We start from the raw sequence: 7,076 nt of genomic DNA, 5'->3' as shown, positions 1-7,076 counted from the left end.
ATTGAGCGTTACAGTGTTTGCTGACCGGTTGTTTTCATAGTTGTCTCTTGACGTTTGTTTTTTGCTTTGTTTTGTTTCTACACCCTTAGCCTGTCAAACTGTATTGCTAGATTGAGGCCCTGTTACACTTGAAAGACATCCCCACTTGGTTTGTCAGATCCTGCCTGGCTGTGCTCTTGCACTCTCAGTTTCATTCTGTTTTTGATAGTTGCTTTCTGCTTAACTTCAAGCCACTTGGAGTGCTGTCTTCTTGGAGTTGATTTGGGTGATCAGAATGTTTATCATTTATGATCGTTTTATATCTAGCACAGGTTTCCCATGAGACTAAAAATCCAACAATAGTCTGCTTGCTTTCAGGCTACTTGCCCTAATTGAATGTACAACCTAAAACAATTCTGCATCTCTAATTGAGAAAGCAAAGTTATTTTCCCTCCTCTTAAAAGCAAAGGGCAAACGCATTGCCTTCATTTCTATTGTTTTGTATTAGGACTTACAAAAACATCACGAGAAATATGGGAGGCAAGCTGTGGTACGTGTTACACTAATGTAACCTCTCTTGGTTAAAGATGGCTTACAGTTACATATCAGAGCTATATCAAAAGTCTTACCACCGGGGGAAATGAGAACTTTGTACAGATTCTCTTTAGAGAAGCAACTGGAAAAGCGGCATCCGGGCTAACTGTACTTATTTCATCTCCCTTACCTCTTTTGAGTCTTGAGTTACATTAAGTTTGAGTGACTTTGCAGGGCGCTGTGACAGTGATCTACATGAAGTGTGCTATTAGAGGGGGACGAATCTTACTGCTAAGCAGTGTGTTGTATTATACAGTCAATGGTTGTGTTTTGGAATTTAAAAATAATTTAAAGTAATAGTGTCAGTGAAGGGTTTAAAATGTCTGGTGACTTGCTTATTTTAAGTGATCACCATTAAGTCAGAAAAAAAATGTATTTTTAAATGTTTTTTAAAGTGCCTTTTGAGAATTTTTAAATAATTGATTCAAACAACTACATAAAATAAACTACCATGTTCAAAACTTGCTTTATCTGTGTATTTTTTTAACTGTTATAAGGGGATGGTTTGGGTTTTTTTTTTTTTTTATCAAAGCCTTTTCTGTGTGTGTAAGCTTTCATAATTGTTCTAGAATATATGTTATATAAAGCAACAAAGTATCCCACATGTGGCTTAGACTGACGCATGTATAAAATCAGAATACCTGCTCACTACAGTCCTGCAGAGAAGGCGAATGGAGGAGAGGAGGCATAATGAGAGACAGCAGGGAGAAAGAGAAGAAAGATTGCTGTCTTGTTATTTTTATCTTTCCCATAAACTGAGGGATCTGTTTATTCAATAGATTATTATGCTAAGCATCAGCTAGAAATATAGTAGCAAGCAGGACATATAGGCTCACTGTCATCCAGTTTATCCTTCTAGAGCCAGGAAATTCATCAGTAGAGTGAACATTTAACAAGGGAAGTGATATTAGGAAAATAAAGTCCTATAAAACAGCAATTTTCTGAATGGTGCCTCAAAGAACTGTGAAAAGATAACCTTGACTTGAATGATGGCCATTTTGTGAATTCCTGAAGTCATTCATGCCTTTGAAGTTCTTTGTTCTTGGTATATAAAAACAGGCTGGCATATTTGCTTCAGCAGGCTTTGGGCATGTGGAAGAGCTCACTGAAATGTGATGATAGGCTGCTGATGATACACTTGCCGTTTGTAGTCTTAATTTACCTGGTGCTCAGGTAATATTAGATTAATCTGGTATATTTAGGATACAAATCAAAGTTGACTCAATATTCTTCCTAGGTAGTTGATACAAATGAACAGCTGAACTCATAAAGCATGGAAATTGGCTTCTGGTTTCAGAGGGTTAGAGTCCATGATGGTGGAACAAAGACGTGGTGGCAGGAACAGCTGAGCCCTCACATCTTAATCCCAATGTAGGAGACAGAGAACACAGGGAATGGCACACATCTTTTAAAACCTCAGAGCCCACCCCTAGTGACACAACTGCCAACAAAACCATTCCTAGTTTCTCCCAAACACTTCCACCAACTGGGAACCAATATTTGAAACATGAGCCAATAGGGGTTATTTTCATTCAAACTTCTACATACAGCTGGTTAGAGTCCATAAAGGCAGAGAGCAAAAGGATGGTAACAGGAACAGCAGAAAACTCGCATCTTAATCTACAACCATGAAGTGGGAGACCCACTCTTTTGGCTGTTTTTAGGCTGAGTATAAACCACTTTCTCAATGAGGTGAAAGTATGTGCTTAGAATGTCCTTGGTCACAGAGATGACTTGTGGCTTATAAAGTAACTTTTAGAAACCTGTATGTCCAGTTGAATTCCTCTGCCCTTTGCCTTTTGGTTTCTGCCCCTTTGAACCTCACGGTCTATTTCCACTTCCAACCATACCACTATTGTCTTCTCATTGCTAATAGTTCTTTATATACTTGTTTCTACATTTGGAAAACTGTTTTAAAGTTATAACTTACAGGGCATAATTCAGTTCTCAGCTAACCTGAGCCACTTTCCTATATGTCACTGAAAGACGACGACTAAAAATACACGTTAAGGTAAAAAAAAAAAAAAAAAAAAACAAAATAAAAAATTTTAAAAATACATGTTAACGTGACCTAGAGTTTTTTTTTTCTTCTCTACACAAATGTTTCTAAAACTCACTTAGTAAAATTTCTATACGTAAATTGATACTACCCCATGAGATAAACTTAATTTACAACCACAATTGATACCATCTTCGTTGGCAAAACAGGCACTTGAGACTTGGACTGGTAATGTCCAAAGGGAGCTCTTAATAACATAATCAGACATGTTTTCCCACTTACTTGAGACAATGAGGCTGACTATCTTCTGGTCTGCTGTAGTGAACTTAGTGGAAAATAGTGCTTAGCGTTCCATAACAGGTGTCTGGGGAAGGTGACATTCCTTGCCACACTGCCAGCAGCCTTTGCCATCCAAAACTTCAATCCGTTATTTTGAGAAGCAGTTGCTTCCCAGCTGTAATGATGAATAACTTGCTTCTTCAGATGCAGGCTAGGAAGGTGACAAGAAGCCTGGAGTTGTCTCCTGAGTACTATAAAGGGCATTGTAACCGATGTAATCCCAAGTGGATTGAGGAATATAGAGGTGAAGCATTGGGAAGGGCTATGTGAAGTTACTCAAAAGAAGCAGATTCAAAATCTAGTATTCGCCCAAAGTCAGTGGTTAAATTGGCTCAGATATATTTCTTTTAATTAGCACACTGTCATCTCTTTGAGATGCTTGGACCTCTAACATCATGGAGCAATTAAAGTATTTGGAGAATTGCCAAATAATCAGAAAAGGAAATGTATTTCACAGAGTGAAACATCCCTTGGTCTAAAGGACAGAAATAAGGCATGTATTGTAATCCACCTCAGTTGGGAGAAAAACACCTTTGTAGACAAAAGACGCTTCAGTACTCAGTATTAAAGTAGTCTACCACACAAAAGTTCATTGCTGTAGTCCTTCATCTTATTTTCACTGTAGATTGAGCCTAGATCCTGCCACCTATAAGTTCTGAAATTGAACTACATCCCCAAACCACCTCTCCTTAAAATTTTGAGATGGGCTCTCCCTATGTTGACCAGGAGGAGGTAGGGATATGTGTGTGTGTGTGTGTGTGTGTGTGTGTGTGTGTGTGTGTGTGTGTGTGTATGTATGTATGTGTTGGAATATTTCAATACTGAATACTGAAATGTCTTTTGTCTACAAAGGTGATTTTCTCCCAACGGAGGTGGATTACAATGCATGCATTATTTTTGTCCTTTATACCAAGAAATGTTTCACTGTGTGAAATATACATACATACATATATATATATATATATATATATATATATATATATATATACATATACATACATACAAACACACACACACATCACTCTGTACTCTAGACAGGGTTTCAATTAATTTGTGCTCTCCTGTCCCAGTCTCCCAAGTAGCTAGAATTAAAAGCTTGTGGGATCAGGCCCAGCTCCATTACCACCTCTTGAATCTCAGTGCATTTTAAGATTTTGTGATACTCCACAGCCTGATCTATCAATAGCCCCTTATTATTTACTGATACTTACTAACCAAATATTTAACAGCACACAAATTCAACTTCCAGTCAAACATTTTAACAAGTATTTGAGTGCCTACCTCAAATAAAGCACTGATCTGTATAATAGGTAAATGAGGTTTTTTGGTTGGTCTCAGTTCTCACTTTTTATGATGTATAAAATGAAAATAACTTAAAGGTAGTTAAATATACTATGATTATATACATCAAGGTGGTGAATGTGCTGGCTACTTTACACTATATTATTCTCTTGAGTGAGTTTTTAAATCATAATCTTGGCAGTGCCCATAACCTGTTTATAGATGAAGTCATTTATCCAAGTCTATATGAATGACACATTGCAGGATCAACATTTCAACATGTCAGTAAAGTAGGTCAGTCATCACTACTGAATTCTGTAAGGTTTAAAGAGGAGCCAGTTGAGCATGTTTTGTCTTCCTTTTCTCCTGGTAAGTTCTATGCAATGACTGTGTCTACTTTCATCGTCTGGATTTTACTTAATGATCCTGATCTCTTCCATACAGCCGTCCAGGATCTACACAGTCAGAAAAGGCTTCTTCCTTCTCAGCGATGCTCTATAGCATTGCTATAGTTTAGTGGTTGGTGAAAATATTTTTGTCCATTTTTTGTTTCATTGTACTTCATGTATGTGTGCATTTATGCTTACATATGTGTGTTATGACCTTGGTACATCAGTACTTGGAAAGTCAACATTCAGGATGTAAACCACTTTGCTAATAAAATGCTGCATCAAAACTTCACTCTTGCCAAAACTAGAATCTCAGTCTGGTACAGCAAATGTCCTGGTGAACTAGAGTTCTCTGAGAGAATCCGCTGTTCTTGGTACACTGGTAGGGGCACCCAGCATCTCCTTAGTGCCCAGGGCAGAAAAGTCCCCTACTTCACCCAACAGAGAATTGATTCATAATTATATTCTAAGTCCTTTAAAAATAAAAACAAATTCACTCTCAGTTGTGTGAAACTTCATTCTAGCTTCAGTTTTGTCTCTCACAAATGATCTCACAGAATAGTTTGTAATCCAGCTAACTCCTGCGGTGATCTCTTGAACCCAGATTTTACTCCCTGCCATGCCTAAAATAAGGTGTTTTCTAGATGACCACAGAATGCAGAAGAGAAAGTTTGTACAAAGATTGCAAACAACTGATCAGAAGCCCACAAGTTTGAGTGCTCTAAGAACACAGTGAGGTCAGTGGTGACATCAAGTCATTTGGGTTCTTCATCCAATGATAGGAAAACATCTTAGAAATTTGTCAAGAGACAAGAGCTTCTCAGTGGCAGTAGTTTTCTTGTTTTCTTTCTTTCTTTCTTTTCTTTTCTTTTTTCTTTTTTGCAATTTTTTATTAGATATTTTCTTCACTTACATTTCAAATTCTATCCTGAAAGTCCCCCCATACCCTCCCCCCTCCCACTTCTTGACCCTGGCGTTCCCCTATACTGAGGCAAATAAAGTTTGCAAGACTGATGGGCCTCTCTTTCCAATGATGGCCGACTAGGCCATCTTCTGATACATATGCAGCTAGAGACACCAGCTCTGGGGAGTACTGGTTAGTTCATATTGTTCCACCTATAGGGTTGCAGACCCCTTCAGCTCCTTGGGTAATTTCTCTAGCTTAGTTTTCTCTATTGTATTTCCTCAGTTGGAAATGAGACATAGTAAAGCATCTTGGGGACCAGGACTGAGTATTTTCTTTGCTAACTGGAAAGCACTTAAGAAGGGGGAACTGAAAGAACCAGACACTGTACAGGAAAGACAAAAACAGAGTATAAGACCCTTGAGCAGCATCCCCAGAGTCTTTTATACCATAACCTCATACTGCCAAGAAAGCATGAGCTTACGAACTACCCTGAATCTGGAGGCCCAGAGTGGGGAATTCTGCTTCTCCGACATAAACCCATCAGTTCACCCAAGCTATCAAGACTGAGAGGTGAAGTCTGTCTAAGAAATGTTTTCTTTTAAAATATTTTAAATGCTTCTGTCTCCTTTGTATTAGTTTTCTCAAAACACAGAAAAGTGTAAATCAAGAAATTAGCCACCATCCCAAAAGTAAATTTTATTACCCTTTACATATTTCCTGGTAGCTTTTTCCTCCCGAAAGTGTTGAGGTCAACTATAAAAAAAAAAAAAAGTTAGACACTGAGGTTCAAGAAATAAAATTCAAGCAACAGAACTCTAAATCTTACTATCTAAAACTAGTTTTCGATCTGTTATGCATACATAACAGTAGACCAGTAGTCTAAATGAGCAGGTAGCGCTATTTTACTTTTATGCTTATATTTAAAATAGAGTTCTTGAGAACCTGCAGATTGACCTAGAGAGCAGATGGCCTGGGATCTAACAGTAACAGATTCAAGTTCATCTCTGGAAGGAAGGAGTGCATGGAGGAATAACAGACTGCCTTTTGAGATTTCCAGAACAACCTCCGGAGGAAAGCCAAACTAGATCCCAAACCCAAAGGCAAGCGAGAAGAGTTGGGAAACATGACTATGAAAGCCAGTTGATGATGCCCATTTAAAACAAGAGGAGTGGACAAATGCCAAAAGGGTGTGTGCTGATTGATTATTTCAGTACAAAGTTAAGAGAGCAGAACATGATTATGAATCTTGACTTTAAAAAAAAATGAGAAAATTAAAGATGGAGAAGACCTAATTGGTTTGAGCTTTCAGAAGTTAGAAATTTTTTGAAGTACATCTCTCAAGAAAGAGGAAGCGAATATGCTAAAAAATGATCATAAAATTATGAAACCAACTAAAAGTATAAGCCTGTTAACTACTAAAATGCAATCATAAAGATAAAACAGGCCATGGAACAAAAGATAACAAATTTAAAGGGGAAAGTGTACTTGACTACAGAACCCAGACTTGTGGAAATGTACACATACACACGTGTGTGCCCCTCCCACACACATGGATGGTATTAGAATTAGTAGGGGATTAATTGTCATG

The 7,076-nt window shown here is 37.8% G+C and overlaps 1 non-coding gene across 1 annotated transcript; it reads left to right on the top strand.

Annotated features, from left to right (window-relative positions):
- Positions 1 to 4,878: 4,878 nt before the first annotated feature.
- LOC115031368 (small nucleolar RNA SNORA3/SNORA45 family) lies at positions 4,879 to 5,008 on the top strand. The gene has a single exon (XR_003837009.1). It is a non-coding gene; the product is annotated as a small nucleolar RNA SNORA3/SNORA45 family (small nucleolar RNA).
- The last annotated feature ends 2,068 nt before the right edge of the window (positions 5,009 to 7,076 follow it).

The sequence above is a fragment of the Mus caroli genome, unplaced genomic scaffold (genome assembly GCF_978045245.1).
Source record: "Mus caroli unplaced genomic scaffold, Mus_caroli_1 scaffold_7, whole genome shotgun sequence".
In the NCBI taxonomy this organism is placed as follows: domain Eukaryota; kingdom Metazoa; phylum Chordata; class Mammalia; order Rodentia; family Muridae; genus Mus; species Mus caroli.
This window is presented reverse-complemented; position numbering and strand designations above follow the sequence as displayed.